The sequence below is a fragment of the Tursiops truncatus genome, chromosome 4 (genome assembly GCF_011762595.2).
Source record: "Tursiops truncatus isolate mTurTru1 chromosome 4, mTurTru1.mat.Y, whole genome shotgun sequence".
NCBI lineage: Eukaryota > Metazoa > Chordata > Mammalia > Artiodactyla > Delphinidae > Tursiops > Tursiops truncatus.
In genome coordinates, this window is record NC_047037.1 from 67,122,782 (window position 1) to 67,146,526 (window position 23,745).

At 37.7% G+C, this 23,745-nt stretch overlaps 1 long non-coding RNA gene, 1 other non-coding gene and 1 pseudogene across 2 annotated transcripts; all 3 read right to left on the reverse strand.

Moving 5' to 3' along the window:
• Positions 1 to 9,201: 9,201 nt before the first annotated feature.
• LOC117312282 (U6 spliceosomal RNA) lies at positions 9,202 to 9,308 on the reverse strand. The gene has a single exon (XR_004526538.1). It is a non-coding gene; the product is annotated as a U6 spliceosomal RNA (small nuclear RNA).
• A 2,259-nt stretch (positions 9,309 to 11,567) lies between these two features.
• LOC141278473 (uncharacterized) lies at positions 11,568 to 13,562 on the reverse strand. Its single transcript, XR_012331231.1, has 3 exons — positions 12,708 to 13,562; positions 12,043 to 12,119; positions 11,568 to 11,909 (listed from the first exon to the last, which is right to left on the reverse strand). It is a non-coding gene; the product is annotated as an uncharacterized lncRNA (long non-coding RNA).
• A 4,845-nt stretch (positions 13,563 to 18,407) lies between these two features.
• LOC117312223 (pleckstrin homology domain-containing family A member 3 pseudogene) lies at positions 18,408 to 19,656 on the reverse strand (annotated as a pseudogene).
• Between the last annotated feature and the right edge of the window lie 4,089 nt (positions 19,657 to 23,745).

The window sequence follows — 23,745 nt, forward strand, 5'->3', positions numbered from 1 at the left end:
AAACATTATATGAATTTTTCCCCTCAGAGTAAGAAGTTACTTTTTTCTTCAAAGAAAAATAATTGTAAAGATTTTATTCAGCCATTGATTTATTCATTCATTCATTTATTCTTATTTTTTATTTATTTATTTATTTTTTATTTTTATTTTTTTTGCGGTACGCGGGCCTCTCACTGCTGTGGCCTCTCCCATTGTGGAGCACAGGCTCCGAGGCCATGGCTCACGGGCCCAGCCGCTCCATGGCATGTGGGATCCTCCCGGACCGGGGCACGAACCCATGTCCCCTGCATCGGCAGGTGGACTCCCAACCACTGCGCCACGAGGGAAGCCCATTCATTTATTCTTCTAATGAGAATTTGTCAAATGCTCACCAAGAAGGGTCAGGATCTATTGAACCACTCTAATATCATGATATTTCCAAATTAATACAATAAAAATCAAAAGTACACTGAGATTAAAACAGGATGACTCAACCTCAAGGAGTCTCATATTCATAATAAATGGCATCTTCAAGGAAATTGATTTCGTTTTGTTTTATAGCTTCTCCTGCCAGTGAACTATTTAGGAGGGCACTGCCTTAGAAAAACCTAATCCATAATAACTCTCACATTAAAATCAAGGAGGTCTGGCAGATTATGTGCAGTTATATTCTTTTTCTTTACCAAAATTATCTTTTCACTTTATTTCAATGTTTGTGCAGAAGTAACCATGTAGCTCATAAGGGAACGAGCAGAGAAGATTAAAGTATATGAAAGAGAAGACCCTGACAATTTTGGTTCCACAATAAATACAGATACAGTCTTTCTGGAATAATAATAAAAATGAATAAAAAAGTGAAATTCTGTTTACAAGGCAACATATACTTTCAAGTTTTAAACTGATTGTTAGGAATATACTTTTAGTATTTTTTTTTAAATAAAGTAAAATCTATCACAAATCTTAATGCATTTAGAAAATAAAATTAGAGTTCTGAGATATGAATTAACTTGAATATCCTTACTTATCCGCTAAATAAGTTAAACAACATACTTAGTGAGTATAAAGCATCAGCCAGTGTCCTTTCTGACTCTCTTTCATGAGGACTACCATTCTTCACCAACATACTTTGAGAATGAAGTTATTAGTCAAGTTGAATTAGCATCATTTGATAGATAAGGAGCTCCCAAAGGGGAAAGAGTTATATTTGGTTCTTCTATGATGAATTTGTCTGACTGAGAACCCAATAGCTTATCACCTCTCTCCTTCCCCATCCTCTGCTATACCTGACATTATTTGGAAATAGTAAAATTATTTCAAAACACCTTAATGAGGTTTTTAAGTGAGTGTGTAATTTATTATATAATTATGTTTATGTTCTTTAGAGAAGGGGCTATATGTTTCAGGCTGCCAACTTTTTTGTAATTTTTGCCCGTTTGTGGTGGTAGAGAGGTTACGTGTCAGGTTGGTGGAAGCAGGTCATCCATCTTGGTGTCCCTGCAGCTGTTCGGGGTGTTGGAAATCACTCTAGAATTAGAAACAGGAAACTTGGTCTCTCTGCAACATGGGGAAAATCATTTAACTTCAGTGAAACAGGAGTGATAATATCTTCCTTGCCTTCCTCGTAGAGCAATTATGTGGAGCATTTAATTATGAAATTAAAATACTTTCTAAATAAATTTTGGGCAGTATGATTATTTTCACAGGTATCAGAGATAAAATGAAGAGAAGCCAGGAATGATATGTAAGCAGCAGACCCTGAAGTTCTATTAATAATTGAGGACAAACACAGTAACCCCTGCCAGAGATGCTACAGATCAAAGATACCATCTTAGATGATTGAATTAAAGACCGAGTTAAAAAACTTAATTCAGAAGTGGGAAGACCACTGGATTCTAAGTTTGAATCCCTGATCTCTGATATCAGCTACGTGGCCTGGAGCAAGCTAATGTCTGTCATTAACCCTCTCAAAAAAGACAAAGAGGGCTTCCCTGGTGGCGCAGTGGTTGGGAGTCCGCCTGCCAATGCAGGGGACGCGGGTTCGTGCCCGGGTCCGGGAGCATCCCGCATGCCACGGAGCGGCTGGGCCCGTGAGCCATGGCCACTGAGCCTGCGCATCCGGAGCCTGCGCTCTGCAACGGGAGAGGCCGCAGCGATGGGAGGCCCACGTAGCGCAAAAAAAAAGACAAAGAGAGTGAGCAAAATAACTTCTAATCAACAGTTTTCGCTTTTTGACATGATAACATCCAGCTCTCACTCCAATTTATATACCATAATATTATTAATGCAAAAAATTTATTTTTACATATCTCTTCTCTAGCTTCCTCTTCTGAACTAAGTGAATGGTAATATATAAATCCAAATATGACATATAAATACGGAAGGAATTTTGTTTGGAACTATTGCATTAAAGTTTCAACAATGTAAACTGTCTTCATTTTAAAGACAATTCAATTAAAGCCCTGAGAGTTTAGATCACTTGCTAACATGATACAGCTACTAATTGTGTGAGTACTGTTCATCTGTATTCTACAATTATTTCTCAGCCATTGATAAAAATTTGTGATGATTAAGCAATCATTGTTCAGATACTCATATAAATGCAGGGCCAAAACGTCTCCAAAGTATTAGCCCAAATGTGTTGTACCCTCACGATATTTTGATTTGCAGGAACTCTGGCTTGTCATTTAAAATCATTAACTATGATGCTTGAGGCCCCAGATGTTTTTAAACAAATAGATTATTCAGATTTGCAGTGTAAGTGAGCTGCCTTTTTCATTGGAAAGAAGGTTCAGAAGAAAGAGCTTGGGTTAGCTGAGAACATACCTCCTGAAACACATACTGGAGAATAATCATGGACCTCCTTGAATACCAGGTTTGTTTTCGTTAGTGATAGTTCTCAATAGTTAATGGAAAAGCCAGAAGTCATTGCAAATGAGTTTAGTCTCTGGTCTTTCTTTCTGTGAAAAGGCCCTGATGTCCAAGTGGACAAGCAGGTGAAATTTCAGGAAATCTGTAATGGAAAACTCACATTAAGAGTTTCACAGATTTCAGTTAAGTTTTGTTTTTTGTTTTTTTTTCTCCTCATTCAAGTTTGGTCTTGTAGGGAGAGGGAATAGAGTTTACAGATAGATCTATTGAATATGGAATTCCTGGCCTTCCTAGAGAATTGTGTAAAATAATTCTCGTCATCCTATTCTTGCTGATACTCCATAGTCTTTCTCCTTTTTACTTTCTTTCTCTTTTCCAGTTCATTACATTGATGCTACTTTCATTTAATGAATTGCATTTCTGCCACTCATGCCCTTTAAAATTGTTTTATTTTCATTCCTGGTAGAGGAGAGTGTTCAGCAAAACTTTCCTGATTATTAGTACAAAAGCTGTCTTGCTCTTTGCTTGGTTTCTGAAGGAAAAGTCCACTTGCCTAATTTTGACTTCATTTACATTTTCTCACATTGACCTCCCTTTTACAACTTCATCACTTCTATCATTAGCACAGTATCTACTGTGGGTTGGAAGGCTATACCTACTCTGGTTTGGACTCTAAGCTACTTAGACTTGTGCCAGTGTATATATAAATTCTCATTTATTCCTTAAATAAACTTAAGCCATTATTAGCCCCATAGAAGTAAGTGAATCTCACAGATTTTAAGTAGTTTTGTTTAAGACATATACCAGATTAGGGACAGAAATAAACATAATATTTAGTGTTGTTTTTGTCATTATTGGAAGAAATAAAACTATCTTCTATGTCTGAACCCAGATCTGGATAGGTGATATTTCAGGATTTTTACATACTTCAAAAATTTGGAAAACCTCTGACTAAAAAAAAAAAACCCAAGAAAGAAAACAGCAAGAAAACATGAACTGCCTTGTTTTTTCTTTCCCACTATTTAGTACAGAAGAAAAGTATAAAATATCATCAATATTTACATTTCAAAGCAGAGGTTGTTTAGCACAATAATGTTTGATAAGTAAATGGAGGAAAGCTATTCTTTTTTAAAGTTAGGTACAAGCTATGATTTTTGTTGCTGTTGTGATTACCTCAAAATCTTAGAGTCATTTCAACTTCACTTTTTTCTTGTTGCTTGTGGTTAATTACCAAGTCCAATTTCAAATTCATATTATGGCGAGCATCACCTCTATTTTCTTTCCAGGGAACCCATGGCGTTTCTACGTTCGGGATTATACACGTTTCTTAAGAAAAAATTGAGGCTTGTCCCATATGGCCATGCCATGTTTTTCTAAATTATTATTTCCTGCTTCCTTATATGAACCCCGTGTGCAACTAAAGCTATTCTTCCAAGTACATGTGGATAATCTACTTGCCTAGATTTTTTTAAAGGATATTCCTTCTTACTGGAAAGCCTTATTCTATTATAAATCACTGTCTATCAAGTACACATATGTCCACATTTCATATATCCCTTACATTCTAGGATAACTGTACTAAAGGGAACACTTAAATTTTACCAGTTCTCTATCCTTGTAGCCTGAAGCTTATCATTTATCCCTTCCACTCATTATTTGATCTCCACAATGAGGTTAGAACAATAGGACTTTATGATCCTTAGCTACAAATGCCAAAGGAGGCAAATCTGGGGTTTATTTTCTGTACATCACTCTGTACAATTTTTCACCAAATTCTTTGAAAAAATATTACCCATTTGTTTGTGAAAACCTTCAGAAATCCTCGTAGGGTACTGGAATTAAATAATTATAGAACACAAGACATAGGGAATTTAGAGATCTGATAGTTCCTAAAGTTGGAGAAATGCTCTGAAAAAGAAATGAGTTTAAGGTAGACAGCACTCTTCATTTTATTCATTCTATTTCTTTCACACTGATATTTATTTCAATTAATATTTGAAGGTCATTTTATTGACATTTGAATATTTGAATGGCACTGTATTATCATATATTATAAAGCATCTATAATACATTTTAATACATTTGTTCCACCTATACTTTTTTTTGGTCTTAATTATTTTAAAACAAAACCCCGACTTTGTTATTTCACCCCTGTAGCAGTCAGTATTTATATCCTTAAAAAATTACCTGGATATTTTCCTATATAACCAAATTTCTCCAATTGTCTTGAAATATGTTTTTACAATTAATTTTTTTCAAATAAGAACCAAGTAAGGTCCACACTTGCCAGATGGTTATGTTGCTTACATCTCTTTTTATCTAAAACAGCCATACTATTACATATTGTTGATCTGCTAAAGACAACAGATCACGTGCCCTCTAATACTTCCAACATTCTAAATTTTCTTTGCTGTTTGTTTTGTGATGTTGATTTATTTTTTTCTCTATCCTTAGTATTCTTTTTTTTAATGGCTGCGTTAGGTCTTCGTTGGGGTGCGGGCTTTCTCTGGTTGCAGTGAGTGGGGGCTACTCTTCATTGCGGTGTGTGGGCTTCTCACTGCAGTGGCTTCTCTTGTTGTGGAGCATGGGCTCTAGGCACATGGGCTTCAGTAGTTGTGGCATGTGGGCTCACTAGTTGTGGCTCGTGGGCTCTAGAGCTCAGTCTCCATAGTTGTGGCACACGGGCTTAGTTGCTCAGCGGCATATGGGATCTTCCCGGACAAGGGCCCGAACCCGTGTCCCCTGAACTGGCAGGCAGATTCTTTATCACTGCACCACCAGGGAAGTCCCTTAGTATTATGAATATACTAATTATTGGCCCTACAGATATGCTAAAATTTGGGATTAGATGTTTTGTTTGTTTTTGAAAGAATAGTTCTTAAATGGTGTCATGTATCCTGCATCGTGTTTGGAGACAGGCAATGTCTTATTGTCCCTTCTCAGTGATGTGGTGAGTGATTGTGCAGTTAATTCAGGTCATAATAGCCTGCATATCAGAAGGTTGACTTAACACAGCTCTCTGATTTTTGGCCACAAATAATCTAAATCCTTCCAGCTAGTGACGTCAAGGTATGGATCAAATGACTGTGCATAACCCCTTTCTTGGGTTCTGAGCTAGGAGACTAAAGATCTGGGAAATTAATTTAGATGTGCATGTGTATTCTAACACAGGCATATTAACCAAATTTTAAAAGTAAAGAACTGACTCACAGGGATTATAAAGAGTAATGGAATCTGAGAACCACCCCCCTTTAACTCTCCATGAAAATACCCTTGAAAAGATACAGATAACAAGGAAAAAGCAACAGTGATTCCAGAGACTAAGCATAAAAAGAGTGGAAACAGCAAAATTATGGAGGGATATCTTTAAACTTTGATGACATTACATAAATGTCATTGAGAGCTGATGTATCCTTTAACTCCTAAACTAAAAGAGCACTGGTACAATTTTTGGGCAAATCTCATTCATATCCCCTAAATAATGAATGTGAAATTTAACTTTATGTAGATCTGAGTTTAATTCTTGGATTCTTGCCTCTTATCTGCTCTGTAATTCTGGGGAAGTTACTTCGTCTCTATAAGCTCCTATTTCTTTATTTATGAAATATAGAGTGGATTTCATTACTTTCCTCAGAGTCTGCATGTAGGAATTAAGCTGGAGAATGCATGTATGTATAATAGTATCATGTTGTTTTAAAATAGGTTTTATTATTATTTAGAAATGGTAAGACTAACAGAGATAACTGTGATTGAAAATATAGTTTGTTATACTTACGGATGTCAACTTTACTGTGGTTTCCATGGCAAGGAACAGGCAAGGCAAGTTAAACATTTTTAGGATTGAGTAGTTTGAATAATTCCATTGGCTCTGGGGTCTCTAGTTTTCTGGTACCCGACCCTGGGGTGATTAAGGCAGGTGACTAGTGGCCTAGAATATGAGAATCCAATAGACAAGTTAGTTGGGCTGTGGGCTCTGGATCGCACTTAAAAGGCATGTGGGCAAATTATTGTTTTGAATTTTTCATCCCTTCTCCACTGATCTAAATGATACTGTTTTTATATATCAGGTTCTCCTTTATTCATAGATCTATTTTTCATCTGTGCATTTTTTTCCCATGGGTCTCCTGTATCCTTTCTTCCTGTATAGCTTTTCAATATATACTAATTGTTTTAAACTTTTTGTTTTGAAATAATCTTAGACTTGCAGAAAAGTTGAAATAATAGTACAGAGTTAATGTATAAGTTTCAACCAGTTTCCTATGGTAACATCTTTTTAAAATTTTTTAAAAAATTTTATTGTTGTAGGGCTTCCCTGGTGGCGCAGTGGTTGAGAGTCCGCCTGCCGATGCAGGGGGCACAGGTTCGTGCGCCGGTTTGGGAAGATCCCACATGCCGCGGAGCGGCTGGGCCCGTGAGCCACGGCCGCTGAGCCTGCGCGTCCGGAGCCTGTGCTCCGCAACAAGAGAGGCCACAACAGTGAGAGGCCCGCGTACCGCAAAAAAAAAAAAAAAAAAAAAAAAAAAAAAAATTTATTGGTGTCGAGTTGATTTACAATGCTGTGTTAGTTTCAGGTGTACAGCAAAGTGATTCAGTTTTATATATATACATTCTTTTTCAGATTCTTTTCCCATATAGGTTATTTCAGAATACTGAGTAGAGTTCCCTCTGCTATACAGCACGTCCTTGTTGATTATCTATCTTATATATAGTAGTGTATATACGTTAATCCCAAACTCCTAATTTATTCCTCCCTCCCCCACCTATGATAACATCTTCAATAACATAGTACAATTGTCAAAACCAGGAATTAACATTGTTACGCTGCTATTAATTAAATGCAAACCTTTCTCAAATTTAACCAGTCTTTTGCCTAATGTTCTTTTTTCTTTTCCAGGATCAAATTTCAGTTCTTATATTGCACTTAGCTGTTGTGTCTCCTTACTCTCCTCTAATCTGTGGCAGTTCCTCCCTTTCTCCTACTTTCCTTGTCTTTTATGATGGCATTTTGGATGAGTTCTAGTCTGTCATTTTGCAAAATGTTTCTCAATTTAGGTTTGTCTATGTTTACTCATCCTTAGATTGAGATTATACATTTAAAAAGATAATACACAGAAATGATGTTATGTTCTCAGTGCATGGTATCACTATATCTTCTTACTGGTGATGTTAATATTGATAACTTGGTTAAGGAGGTGTCTGCCAGATTTCTCCATTGTAAATTACTATTTTTTCTTTTATAATAAATACACTGATCTTAAGTATAGAGTTCAACGAGTTCTGACAAATGCATACATCTAGATAACCCACACACCTAAGATATGGAACATTTCCATCCCTCTAGAACATTTGCTTATGTGGCTTCCTAGCATCCTCTCCATAGTAACATCCCAAAAAGCAACTCTTCTGATTTCTTTGATGTATTTCTGGATTCTCTCTGCTAAAATTTGTTAAGGATATTTGGATCTATGCCCATGAATTATATTGGTCTATAAATTAAACTCTCTTTTAATGTGCTTGTCTTGTTTTGGTATTAGGATTATTCTGGCTTCAAAAAAAAGTTGAAAGATACTTCCCTTCTGTTTTCTGGAAGAGTTTATGTAATAATGGTATTACCGTTTTTCCAAATATTTAATAGAATCCATCACCGTAACTATCTGCACCTTGAGTTTTGATGGTGGGTAGGTTTGCAGCAATGAATTCACATTGTTTAATAGATACGTGCTTATCAAGATTTTCTATTTCTTTGTGGGTATTTTTTATTTACATCTTTATTGGCGTATAATTGCTTTACAATGGTGTGTTAGTTTCTGCTTTATAATAAAGTGAATCAGTTATACATATACATATATCCCCATACCCCCTCCCTCTTGCGTCTCCCTCCCACCCTCCCTATCCCACCCCTCTAGGTGGTCACAAAGCACCGAGCTGATCTCCCTGTGCTATGTGGCTGCTTCCCACTAGCTATCTATTTTACGTTTGGTAGTGTATATGTGTCCGTGCCACTCTCTCACTTTGTCACAGCTTCCCCTTCCCCTTCCCCGTATCCTCAAGTCCATTCTCTAGTAGGTCTGTGTCTTTATTCCTGTCTTACCCCTAGGTTCTTCATGACATTTTTTTTTCTTAAATTCCATATATATGTGTTAGCATACGGTATTTATCTTTCTCTTTCTGACTTACTTCACTCTGTATGACAGACTCTAGGTCCATCCACCTCATTACAAATAGCTCAATTTCGTTTCTTTTTATGGCTGAGTAATATTCCATTGTATATATGTGCCACATCTTCTTTATCCATTCATCCGATGATGGACACTTAAGTTGTTTCCATCTCCTGGCTATTGTAAATAGAGCTGCAAAAATATGGAACGCTTCACGAATTTGCGTGTCATCCTTGTGCAGGGGCCATGCTAATCTTCTCTGTATCGTTCCAATTTTAGTATATGTGCTGCTGAAGTGAGCACTGTGGGTATGTTTTGATAGTTTGTGTCTTTCAATAAATTTTCCATCTAAGGGGACTTCCCTGTGGCTCAGTGGTTAAGAATCCACCTGCTAATGCAGGGGACACGGGTTCGAGCCTTGGTCCGGGAAGATCCCACATGCCGTGGAACAACTGAGCCAATGCACCACAACTACTGAGCCTGTGCTCTAGAGCCCATAAGCCACAACTACTGAGCCAGCATGCCACAACTGTTGAAGCCCATCTGCCTAGAGCCCATGCTCCACACCGCAATGAAGAGTAGCCCCCTCTCTCTGCAACTAGAGAAAGCCTGCACGCAGCAACGAAAACCCAACGTGGCCAAAAGTAAATAAATAAATAAATTTATTTTAAAAAATTTCCATCTAAATTGTCAAACGTATCGGCACAGAGTTATCAACAAAATTGCCTTATCGTGTTTTAATGTTTGTAAGATCAGTAGGGCTGTTCTCTCTTTCATTCCTAATATTGATAGTTTGTGGTTTTTCTCTTTCGTCTTGATCTACAGAACTATGGTTTTATCCAAACTGATGATCTTTTCAAATTATTAACATGTGAATGTGTTCTCTTTTTTGTTAGTTTACTTTCTATTTCACTGGCTTCCACTTTTTATTATTTTTTTCCTCTTATATTTGGGTTTCTAGCTTCTAAAGGTAAAAGCTTAGAGTATTAATTTTAAAATTGTATTCATTGTTAATACAGGTGTTTAAAGATTACAAATTTCTCTTTCAGTGCTACATTAGTTGCATTCCACACATTTTGCTATGTTGCATCTATAAATTGCTTCCAGTTGTTTCATAATATCCCACATGTCTTTCCACTTACATTACTATCTACAGCTCTCAAGGATGAGTGACTCATGATGTCTCCAATACTCTAACACCCAACACAAATACTGCTTCAGTAATTCCTAATATCATACCCTTGTATTCTGAGAATTTCTTTGGGGTACATACCCAGGAGCAGAATTTTTATCATATATCTACCTTGCTTCACTCTATTAATCATTTGAACAATTTACAAAAAACATAGTTTTTTTCTTGATTTCCATGTAAATGGTGTTTCATTTGTGCTTAAAATGCTGGTTTTCTTCTCTTTTAGTCCACATATCTTTATTCTTTTTTTTTCTGCCCCATTACAACATTGACTAGAAGTGTTAATCTTTGTCTTAATCCTAGTTTTGAAAAGACTGTATCTTAGACATTTATGGAAAGTATCTTGTAGTTTCCTGTTTTCAGCCTAAGCTCCTTCTTAGTGTATCATGGTATTCATCATTGATGAATATTAAATTTTAACAAAACATTTCTAAATATACTGAGATTATTGTATGGTTTTTCCCCTTTAATATATTTTTGTAATGATTTACTTTTCCAAATTGAATTCAGTGTACATTGCTGGATAAGCACAATCTTGCCATAATGTTTTTTAAAATATATTGCTTTATATGTTTTTCTCTTTTTTTGGAATATATGTTCAGAAATGAGATTAACTTGTTATTTTTCCTCTCTTGTTATATCCAAATCTTGTTTGGGCATTAAAGTTATACTGGTCTCATAAAGTTGTGGAACAATCTCTGATATTTAGTTTTCTGGAAAACTTTGTAATTCTGTCCCTTGAATCTTTGGTATGTTTCAACTCGAAAAATAGCTGGGTGTGTGAGAGTGTGTATGTGTACGTGTAATTATTTAACAGTAATATGTCAATTTTCTTCTTTTGATTTGATCCAGTTTTTGTAAGTTTCATTTCTCTAGGAAGTTGTTCATTTATTTAAAATTTCAAAATTGGCACATACAGTTGTTCATTTTGTTTTCTTAATAGTTAATCTCTGCTCATCTAGAGCTGTACTCCTTTTATTCCTGTTATTATTTTTAGTTTCTTTCCTTGTCATAAACATTTCATTTTACTTTTTTTTATCTCAAAGAAACATCTTAAAATTTCTGCAATGATTTGTTTTCTTTATTTTCTTCTAACTTATTGTGTTTTAATTATTTGATTTCATGTAACATTAAATTGAATGCTTTCTCTTTATATTAATCATATAAAGCTGACTGCCACCAACAAAAAGAACCCCAGTCAGTAAATTTCCAAAATAGAAACCTCCTTCTTTCTCACTTTATATCCAATTAACTTACATTCTGCAAAATGTTTTTCAAACTCAAACCCCTCATTACGTAGGGCTTCAGAGTCCTTCACACAATCTTTGTATCCAGGCTTCAGGCAAAGAAAAGAGAGCATGTGTGGAAAAAGCTCTTTATTCCTCAGAGATGGCAGTCATTACATCCATTCACATTTATTTATTTTTATTTTTTATGTTTTTCGGTACGCGGGCCTCTCATTGTTGTGGCCTCTCCCGTTGCGGACCACAGGCTCCGGACGCGCACGCTCAGCGGCCATGGCTCACGGGCCCAGCCGCTCCGCAGCATGTGGGATCTTCCCGGACCGGAGCACGAACCCGTGTCCCCTGCATCGTCAGGCGGACTCGCAACCACTGCGCCACCAGGGAAGCCCTATTCACATTTATTGATGAGACCCATTGTTTGGCCACAAATCTCTGTAGTAAAACTGGGAAATGTAGTCTAGCTGTGGACTAAGCAAAAAGAAAACACAAATATTGGTCAGCATTGGGCCAGTCGTGCCAGAGTCCATAATTGTACTCACCAAATATCCACTTTCTCCTTCCCTCCATGCTGACCCCCCTGAGAAATATCCCAGAGACATACCCCGTCACTGTACACTGCTCAAAGTCCAGGATCTTCAGGTGATTTGCTGTCCTTTTCTTCAGATTTGAACATGATTCCTGTTCCAGCAGCCAATAAGTAATACAACTAGTTATCTGTTCCCTTCCACACACATTGCACAGTGTTAAAACCAGGGACAAAAAAAAACCACTCCACAAGCTCTGATTCAGAAAGGGGAAGAATAGGAGACCTAAAACAACCATTATTCTGTGTTAATTCAAAAATCCTCCTGAGCAATCTTAACAGGGACAGTACCCTCCTGTCCCTATCTTGGAGGTGTGAGAAGTTCTTTGCATTCTTAGAATCAAGTAGGTTTTGATTCTACTCTGGAGGGGAGTCTTCTTCTATCTGTGGTTCTCTGGGGCCCCAGACTCTAATTACTGTTAAATTATTCCTCTGTCTGTTGTTAGTCCCACTTTCTTTTCTGTTTCATCAGCGTCACCAAGGATAAGGTAGCAAAGCCCTCTTTGACTTTGTCAGCGGCTGCTGACCTCCATAATACTCCCCTGTCCTTTGTAGCCCATCCCTGCTCCAGGTTAGTGGGTCAAGAATTATCAAAATTTGTTCCCCACTAGTCAGTCTGTTTTGACCACAATCTCTTATCCCAGTGGAGCTCTGGATTAGGGCTAGGACAGGATTTTACTTACTTTCCCAGTGGACTTGTCTCTCCAGTGTGTAGTGGGTGGTGTGGTACTTGCTCCCCTAGATCCCTCCTTGCTAGGTTGCAGTGGCTTGGCTGCTTTCTTGTCCTCAAAGTGGCAGATGTTGAAAGGTAGCCCTCTCTATAGAGCTACTATCTCCACATTCTGTTGATTACTCCCTCCTCTCTCCTCTTCAGTTCAGGAGTAATAATGGCTCTCTCACTGACCCTCACCCCAGGGTCAGTTTACCATCCCTCTTTGGATTTCCTTAACCCTACCTATACCTTGGTAAACATGTCTTTATCCAACTCTCCTTGATTGCCTTATGTGAGCACACCCTCTTACTCTTATTGAGACATAAAGGATGATGTAAGCAAATCTGACTTTGAATTCCAACTCTGCCACTTGCTTTAAAAACAAGTTTTGTGACACAGTTAGTGATTATTTTGCATAAAATTGTTTTGCATGATATAATACTAACAGTATTTCTTGTGCTTGAGCCAAACTAAAAATATATATAGCACATGAGTTTGTTGTGGTAGGAAGGGAAACTTCCACATTTTAAAATAATGTTTAGTTTTGGTTCTCCCAAAAAGCAGAGCTTGAGACAGTCTTACATGTGTGAAGTGAGCCTAGGGAACGAGAGTTGCGGAATTGCAAGAGTAAACTGGGAAAGGAAGACTAATCCAAAGGTGCATTATTGATTTGGTTCTGCTATAAACAACCAGAACTAAATTTCCCTGCAGAGTTTCTGAAGACTAAGAATATGTCTCAGAACTGTCAGTCTAAGGACATTTGAGAGAGGGATTTTTATCCCCTGACTCCTGTCTCTCTAGCTGTTCCAGAAAGGCTGCGTCAGCTCCCACAGCATCCTGTATTGAGACATAAGAGAAGTCCTAGGGCAAAAAGCAAGAAATGAGGAACTGTTAAGATATATCTGAAGACTGCTGGTTGTCACAGCGATAGCCAGAGCCAAAAGGTGGTGGGAATTTTTAAGTTGGCATAAAAGTTGTCCAACCTATTACCACCCCTCAACTTGGTAATTTACATACACAGAGTCAATTTACAAATGTTTGTTCAATGAGAACATGCAAACTATTCTTTCATAGTCGCTTTAGATTTCATTCATTTTGATAAATACAAAATTGTCAAACTCTCATTCAAGTAAGAATTCTGATTTTTGAGCTAGGAACCTTGATGCCGGAGGAGACTATGAGGATTGTCCTCTGGGCGCCAAGACACATAATGTTCAAATAAACTGACAGTCATAAATGCTTCCTCTAAAATTTTATGGCTTCCATTAGTTTTGCGTATTGATCCAGACTTGCATTTTCCATTTGTTTGATTATTATCATATTTTCTTTTGTGATTGTAAAAATGTCTATAACACTTACAGCATTGCAGAGCACTTGAAATTTTTTTTTAAATGACAAATGTTTATGTGTGACTTTTCCTTTGCATAAGTTTATATCCAAATTTCAGGACTAACATATAATCTAATATGTTCTATTTGATCTCATCACTCAAATTTCTAAATTGCCACTCTTCCCCATCCCACTTCTGCCATAATTCTTAGTAGGATTCAGGTGAACTGTAAGATATGACAAATCCTCTTAAAAATAGATGTACTGGGCTTCTCTGGTGGCGCAGTGGTTGAGAGTCCGCCTGCCGATGCAGGGGACACGGGTTCGTGCCCCGGTCCGGGAAGATCCCACATGCCGCAGAGCGGCTAGGCCCATGAGCCATGGCCGCTGAGCCTGCGCGTCCGAAGCCTGTGCTCCGCAACGGGAGAGGAGCCTCTCACAAGAGTGAGAGCCCCGCGTACCGCAAAAAAAAAAAATAGATGCACTCTTGAGCATCTTTTCATGTGCCTCTTGGCCATCTGTATGTCTTCCTTGGTGAAATGTCTATTTAGGTCTTCCACCCATTTTTCAGCTGGATTGTTTGTTTTTTTGATATTGAGCTCCATGGGCTGTTCGTATATTTTGGAGATTAATCCTTTGTCTGTTGTTTCATTTGCAAATATTTTCTCCCATTCTGAGAGCTGTCTTTCCATCTTGTTTATGTCCTTTGCTGTGCAAAAGCTTTTAAGTTTAATTAAGTCCCATTTGTTTATTTTTGTTTTTATTTCCATTACTCTAGGAGGTGGGTCAGAAAAGATCTTTCTGTGGTTTATGTCAAAGAGTGTTTTTCCTGTTTTCCTCTAAGAGTTTTATAGTGTCTGGTCTTACATTTAAGCCTTTAATCCATTTGGAGTTTATTTTTGTGTATGGTGTTAAGTGGAGTTAGGTAGTGTTCTAATTTCATTCTTTTACATGTAGCTGTCCAGTTTTCCCAGCACCACTTATTGAAGAGACTGTCTTTTCTCCATTGTATGTTCTTGCCTCCTTTGTCGTAAATTAGGTGCCCATATGTGCATGAGTTTATCTCTGGGCATTCTATCCTGTACCATTGGTCTATTATTAGAGAAATGCAAATCAAAAGTACAACGAGGTATCACCTCACACCAGTCAGAATGGCCATTATCAAAAAATCTAGAAACAATAAATTCTGGAGAGGGTGTGGAGAAAAGGGAACACTTCTGCACTGTTGGTGGGAATATAAATTGATACAACCACTATGGAAAACAGAATGGAGCACCCTTATAAAACTAAAAGTAGAACTACCATATGACCCAGCAATCCCACTACTGGGCATATACCCTGAGAAAACCATAATTCAAAAAGATACATGTAGCACAATATTCATTTCAGCACTATTTACAGTAGGCAGGACATGGAACCAACCTAAATGTCCATCAACATGTGAATGGATTAAGAAGATGTGAGACATACATACAATGCAATATTACTCAGCCATAAAAAGAAATGAAACTGAGTTATCTGTAGTAAGGTGGATGGAGCAGAGTCTGTCATACAGGGTGAAGTAAATCAGAAAGAGAAAAACAAACACCGAATGCTAACGCATATATATGGAATCTAAAAAAGAAAGCAAAACAAACAAAAAAACATGGTACTAATGAACCTAGTTGCAGGGCAGGAATAAAGAGGTAGACATATAGAATGGACTTGAGGACATGGGGTGGGAGGGAGAAGCTGGGGCGAAGTGAGAGAGCGGCATGGACATATATACACTACCAAATATAAAATAGTTGGCTGGTGGGAAGCAGCAGCATAGCACAGGGAGATCGGCTCGGTGCTTTGCAATGACCTAGAGGGGTGGGACAGGGAGGATGGGAGGGAGGCTCAAGAGGGAGGGGATATTGGGACACGTGTATGCATATGGCTGATTCGCTTTGTTGTGCAACAGAAACTAACACAGTATTGTGACGCAATTATACTCCAATAAAGATCTATAAAAAAAAAATAGATGTACTTGGTTTGGTTTGGTTTACTTGGCCAGTATTTAAAAGTAAAACTTCACACTTATGAAGAGCATATAAAATGTTAAAACACAACTTAATTTAGTGAAAGTGGACATGCAAATTAACTTTTTTGACAGTTTTACTGAGATAGATGGTTTGTAGAGTCATTATGCTTTGTTGCAAGTTATACGATCTTCTCTTTATAGATTAAATTCCATTTTTATTTTTAAGACCTGTAATTGTTGAATTCAGTCTTGGAAATCAGAGATGCAGAAGCTATTAAACTCTTAAGTCATTGGGAGTACTTTAACTCATTTCAGATTAGGCACCTTTCATGTCTTTTCTCAGTACACAAGGAATATGTGCCACCTGCAGATAACTAACTTGATAACAAATTCACACTTCTAGCCTCTCCTTACACCTCACCTCCCAAGGATCACAGGAGTACCTGTCTTTTTCATTTCCTTCTCGTTCCTTCTTCCTCTCCCGCTCAAGATGTGCTTTATTTCGCTTCACAAATTACCAAAACTAATATAAGAAGAATCAGAAAATCTGAACAGCCCTGTGTGTTAAATAAATTAAATTTATGATAATAAAATTCCTCACATAGAGAACTCCAGGCCCAGACGGATCCATTGGTGAATTCTACCAAATATTTAACGGAAAAAAAAAATCCAAGAATATACAAGCTCCTTTAGAAACTAGAGAAATAGTGTGCATTCCACATCTATTTTTATGAGCCAGCATAACCCTGGTATCAAAATCAGTCAACAACTTTACTTGAAAAGAATATTACGTATGAGCATAGATACAAAGTGATAGAGATACAAATTTTAGCTTTATTGCTAGTAAAGCTGTTTGATATACATCTCTCAGGTCTTTGGTTTAGAGTCACACACATCTTTATTTTAATTAAAACAGGTGTGTATTGTACATATTGTTTTATAATATTTTTATTAGATTTTATGCCATGAACATTTTTTCATGTCATTAAATATCCATCTATAACATAATTTTTAGCCCTTCTCAAAGTAATGCCTATCTGTTTAATCAGTTCTGATTGGCTTTATAGAAGTACTACTTCTGAGAATTTTACACATTCCTTGTTCTGTGTATTAAAACGCACACACAATATGAAAAATTCCCTTTATAGTTGAACATAATAATTTTTTCTTTTAAAAGTTATTTTGGTTTATTTGATCTAAGTTAATCTCTCTCTATCCTTTTTTTTTTTCCGGTACGCGGGCCTCTCACTGTTGTGGCCTCTCCCGTTGCGGAGCACAGGCTCCGGACGCGCAGGCTCAGCAGCCATGGCTCACGGGCCCAGTCGCTCCGCGGCACGTGGGATCCTCCCGGACCGGGGCACAAACCCGTGTTCCCCTCATTGGCAGGTGGACCCTCAACCACTGTGCCACCAGGGAAGCCCCCAACCTTTTTATCTTTTAAGAAAAAAATTTAGTAAGAAACTTCCCTGGAAAAAAAAAAATAGTGGTTGATTACATTTCTGTCTTCATTTTTTTTTTAATGCAAAAACCACATATTTATTAAGCATATGATTAACTTAAAAACACCAAACCAGTTTGTTTTAAAGTGCTCCTCATCCAAAACCTTGGACAAAACCATCACTCCAAAGTGAACTGAAAAAACAGTTTACAAGGCAGACACTGACAATAGGTATGGACAGGCACTACCAAAAAATGCTATTTGTTCTTTAATTAAATAATGCCATTCTCAAGTTATGTAGGGCAGTCACCTTGACATTCCTTTTTTATAAATATTCATAAATTAAAAATGTCTAGATATTCTAAAGAGCTGCAAACATTAATACCTTACAACAGCAACTTAAGTCTATTTTTGGAAAAAAGCACTAAAATCCTCTTCCATTACAAGTCATTTATTTCTCTGGTGGAAGTGAGCAAGGTCACTACAGTATTAACCTCTTTTCTAGAACAATGTAAATAACAAGGTATGCACATCTTAAATTTGGTAGGTCATAAAAGTTAGGATGAAATCATTTTTTTTGATGCAACAGAAAAATAAATAAGTAAAAATTAAATACTTTAACCCAATATTTGGTATTGACAAATCAGTAGTGTCAACTTCATATACAAAGGACAGCACATTCTGGTTTTTAAAAAATCCTCAATGTCATGGTATTTGGGGTAAAAATATTTCGAATATTAAATGTTTCCTTTTTGCTTAAAGGAATATAATACAAACACCATCAAGCTGCGACCGTAACTCAGTTTCAGCTGGGGTAAAGTGACCATTTGGTCCATGGCACAAGTTACGTATATCACACTTCTGTCAAACTGAATGAAACCTTAGGTTTATAAGATTTCATGTTTATAAGCTACAATACACACTGACTAAGATGTCAGTCCCTCACAGTTTTTTAGAAAAAAATCTACATTTGTCCTTACAGATGTCAAAATGTTACACCATCATTTGTTCAAAAAACAAAAAGATGCACATTCATACTGTGAAGTTATTAGGAAAATACTCTTGCAAATAAACTATATAAAGATAAAATACACTTCAAAGGTATGTGGGTTGTTTTTTGTTTGTCTTATAATATTCTATAAAGTGCAGAGTAATCCTAAGGGAAAAATTACTCCCTATAACATAGTTTAATTACAGCAGCTTTTGCAGAGCAATACTTAGAGAAAGGTGGACACTTCCGTTTCCTCAGGAAGAGAAGGATGGAAGAGGATCTTCCGATTCAGATTTTCTTTTGGCCATAAGTCTGCTTTCTTCAGGAATGGTTGCTGATGCCAAATCTCCATTAAGTGTATTTCTTGAACAGTGAACAGGTCTATCTGGGTCTTCGAGAGGAACATCATTACCAGAGTCTGTATCTGTGTAGGTTCTTCAGCGCCGCTGGGAGAGTCGGTGAAGTGTAGACACTGTTTCTTTTATAGAGTGGCTACTCCTCTCTGAACTGCAAGAACCAGGGTGGCTGACAGGACGCTTCATCATTTGAACAGGATTAGTTGACACAGGAGAAACTAAGGGATCCAGATGGCACAGCTGAAACATCCCGGGTTTAAACTTGGCATTCGCTATCTTCACACATTCCTCAAGCGTTGTGATGAATGTATTACACGTCGCCCTAAGTAGAGAAGAGGCTTCATTCATGTTCTCTATGCTGGGAGATGAATGATTCTCATCATGGTGAACAAATTCTTGGATCGTATGAACTTGCTTCATTAGGAGGTCACAGTAGAGGCGAAGCTCAGACATTTTGGTTTTCAGAGATTCACTGGTTTCACTTATTTCTTTTTCTTTTTTAGTCCTAGTATCAGACAAACAGGCTTTGGAGCTCCCCAGAACAACCAGCCACCTTCGTCTTTCAGCTGCATTCACTGCCTTCATGTAGAAATGCTGCTCTCCTGGAATGATTAATTCCATTCTTGTGTTGTCTGCTGAATGGACTTTAATTTCACAAACTACCATCTTTACACTTCCTTTGCTCCCTTTGCAAACATCATCTGGTGAATCATAGTAGGACAGGATTCCATTATCTAAAACAAAACAACGAGGCTGCCAACCTGTGAGATAGTTGGTCCACCTGTACAGAAGTCCCTCCATGTTTCAGAGCCCGGCGCCGCGCATCCTCCTGGCCCGGCGCCGGCCGCGGTGAAGGGGGAAACGCGGGGCCTGGGCAGCCCCTCCCGGCCCGCCCGGGCCCCTCCCCCGGCGCCGCCAGCGGGCACCGAGCAGCCCTCAGCCCGCGCGCGCTGCCGGGGCATGGCGGCCCTCAGAGGCCGGGACGGCGGCCGCCGCGTGGTGCTTGGGGGCCTTGAGACGAGACATCCCCGGGCGAGCCCCGGCGGCGACGGCAGCAAGGTCGGGACCGCGGCCGGCCTCCCGCTCGCGCTTCCACCGCCCGGCTGCTCCCTTCCCCGCCCCCTCTGTCTTCATATTTTTAAAAGGGGAAATGTTTACCATACTTTAAAGGCTTCTTGAATATCCATCATCAAATATTCTAAGAGCAATTGCTTAGAGGGTATTTTTGTTCACCCAAATTTTAAGCAAGGCTTTAACAATTTTTTGGCAACTCTGTACAACATTGCCAGCTTATTTATGAGCATATATTACCTGTGTACAAATAACAGAACATGTCGTAAAGATATGATGATTTTTCAAATGAACTTATATTTCCTTCATAACCCAGGAAGATTATGGAATAGCTACCTTGATGTACTTCATGAAATAAGGATTGTTTAGCGTCAAGTGCAACCGTGTATAAAACAATCTTCCCAATTAGATTCATTCATTGAAGACTCCTGATATCCTTTCAATCTTAATATTGGTTTAAATGTTGATCAGGAAAATTGACAGTCTTCCCTAATTTGAGTTCAGATTTTGCTCATGAATTCCATAGAGCATTTTCCCTTTAAAAGTTTAATGAAACTTAACTTTAAAAAGGTACCACAAAAGAGAAGCAGCTGTAAATGCCAAGGCTTGCACTGACTAATGTAATTCTAGTCTATAATCACAGACTCCAATCTGCCCCCAAACAAATTACACTGTGACAAAAACTGTCTGCAAAAGAAGAGTCAAAATGAATATAATATTGGAATCAGCTTCAGTGGAGTGACCCAACAGAAAAGTCACTAAAGATTAAAATGGGATCTGACAACAAGGCAGGATACAACTCCGGGATCCAGAGTACAGAGGTTTATTGCCAATGCTGAGCTGGAATCCTGGCCTAGAAAAGGGGGATGTCCAGAAGGAAGCCACACTGGGATTGGAAAGCAGGCTTTTGCCCATAAAGGTTAGTGATACCGAAACCTCAAAAACCTCGGAGGTTCAAATTGGGTAAGTCAGTATTTTGGAGTGGCAGGGTAGGGTTACCTTCCTGGTTCTGCTGAGTAGCTGAGAACACAGCATACTGGAGCCAGGCATTTGGGGTTCTGTTCCTAACCCTGGCTCTTATTCTCCCAAGAAATCAGTGTTAGCCACTTAACGTTCTCTGTCCCAGTTTTCTTCTAACTATAATCAGATGAACACATTGACCACATACTGAATTTACTAGGATGTTACCAGTTAGTGTTTTAAAATAGAAGATAATAAAATAGAACAGAACAGAAATTATAGAGCTATAAGAAATTTTACAGATCCACTAATCCAATGCTTTCAACACTATGGCTTTGAGAGAAGAGACAAATCACACATCTAGTGAGTGCTTTGAAAGCTTCTCTTTTTCAACTTGGAAATAAAAACTAGAATACGTCCTTTGAATATTTTATTGTATCTGGGGCTGGACAAATAGGTATTGCTTTGTGGAGCATTAAAAATTATGAGGTAGATAGATATGTAGTGACCTGAAAAGTATTAATGATATATACCTTAGTGAAAAAAATTACACAATAATAGATGCAATACAAGCCTGTCTCTAATAAAATTAAATAGGTATGCATATACCTCTAAGAGAGAGACCTGTTGTCAAGTCAGTATTTTATGGTGGGGTTATAGGTTATTTTCATTTTCCTCTTTTGGCTTATCAGTGATTTCTAATATATTGCATATGTATTTAGTTTATAATAGAAAAAAATTACATTCTGTGTCCTAAAATGCAACATACATTGAAATTTAAAAAATATAGGTTTTATTACCCTAAACTGATTCCTTTTGATCTTTTGACTACCTGTACAAACATCAGAACTGTACTGTTAACTCAGACCTCTCTTTGAAGCTCCAGACACAGTTATTCAAATTTTCTATGTATAGTTTAGGGCCCCATTGCTCTCTACTTAGAGTCTCCTCTGGGACATTAGCTCTCAACCAATCATAATACTACCCTGCCTTTGGAGGCATAATCGAGTACTTGATATCAAGGCCTCAGGCCCACTTTTGATAACAAAGAAACAGCTAGTTCCCAAAGTGCAAACCTTCTTTTGTCAGCACATAAGTTATTCTACCTTTCAGAACAATAATTAAAATATCTCAGATTCTGACCACAGTCTTCTATAAATTCCATCTTATTGGATCATTTACCCTCAGTACAGCTGAACTTCAACCTCAGTGGAATCATTGATTTATTAAATCCTCTGCTTTCCCCCATCTGTCAGCTCTTTACTCTTCTCCTATCCAGGTTAGAGTCCATGGTCATTATTGCAACTACTCTCTTCCCTAAAGTCAGTGCCCCCTTTCTCTTTTCATTTCACATTTTCAACAAACCACATTCTTCAAATTAATGACTTTTTGATTTTTCTGTGCCTGTACCCAAGGTACTAAAAAAAACCTTTTCCTTATAAATTCACAATCATTGATCTTAACCCTGCAAGACAATTACTCATCCCTCTGATTTTCCCCTTACATTCCACCAAAACTGCTTTCATCATTATTATCAATGTCATCTACTTCACCAAATCCAGGAGAAACTTTTTTGTTCCTTAGCTTATTAGATCACTTAGTTATCTCCAAAACAGTCATTCGCTTTCTCCTCTAAAATATTCTGTTCCTTTAGCTTCTAAACCCTAGAGAATTTTAATTTTCCTTTTTTCTGGCTATTTAATCTTAGTCTTGCTTGAAGGCTCATCTTCCCATACTGAGCTGTAAGAATTTTCTCAGGGATCTGTCCTAGGTCTTCTTGTCCTCTACTCTTCAGTCTCCATCTAGGACTATGGCATCTATTCCACTCCTTTGATTTCAATGAGCACCTATATTCTAATGGATACCAAATCTATACCATTAACCCACACCTCTCCTTTAAGATCCAGGTCATTTATTCAACTGTCTACTTCACATCTATATTTAGGTGCTTCACGGACACCTTAAACTCAACAGATATTTAAAACTAACTCGTGATCTTCCTCTTTCTCCAATAGTGTTTGTTCTTCATTCAGTGCTGCCTAGTCAATGGCACCCCCTTCTACCCATATGTTCAAGGCAAAACCTGCTTGTCATCTTTGACTCCTGCCATCCCCTATCCTCCCAAACTAGCTTCACCAGTTAATGCTATCTCCAAGATAGGTCTCATTCCACACATCTCTCTCCATTTCTAGTACCCACACCTTAAGCTAGGCTATTGTTATTTTTCACCTGTAATAAACTCTGATAGGGCTTCTTCCACCTACTCTTATTTTCCTCCAATATATTCCCCACATTGCTGTCAGCTTGATCTTCTAAAAACTAACATTTGATCATTTCTCTTTCCTACTAAAAATCTTCATATAGCTTCCCATTGCCTGTAGGGCAAAGACCAAATTCCTTAACACCATCTGCAAGACCTTGCCTGGTCTGCTTTCTACTTACTTTTCTAGTCCCATTCAATGATAGTCCTCTATAAAACTATAACTGTGGAAAAGAAATATTATCCCCATTTTACAGCTCAGGAAACAATTCCCTAAGAATTTAAACTATTTAAATTTAAATTATTTTCTATTGTCAAATGCTTAGAATTTAGTAGAGCCAAGATTCTGACCTAATCAGGTTGGTTCCTATCCTCTTTTTCAGAATGCAACCTTATCTCTATAGCTCCAAATTTATTTAAAATTATATATGTCTCAAAAGAGGATAGTATTGAAATCAAACAAATATTTCACCTTAAGGAATATGCTTCCAGAGATAAGACAAAGATTCACTGAAATAAAATATAAATTATGGGTTTTTGTTATACCAAATACTAGTAGATGCAATGTTAATAATAATACCCAAGATGTATTGAGCACT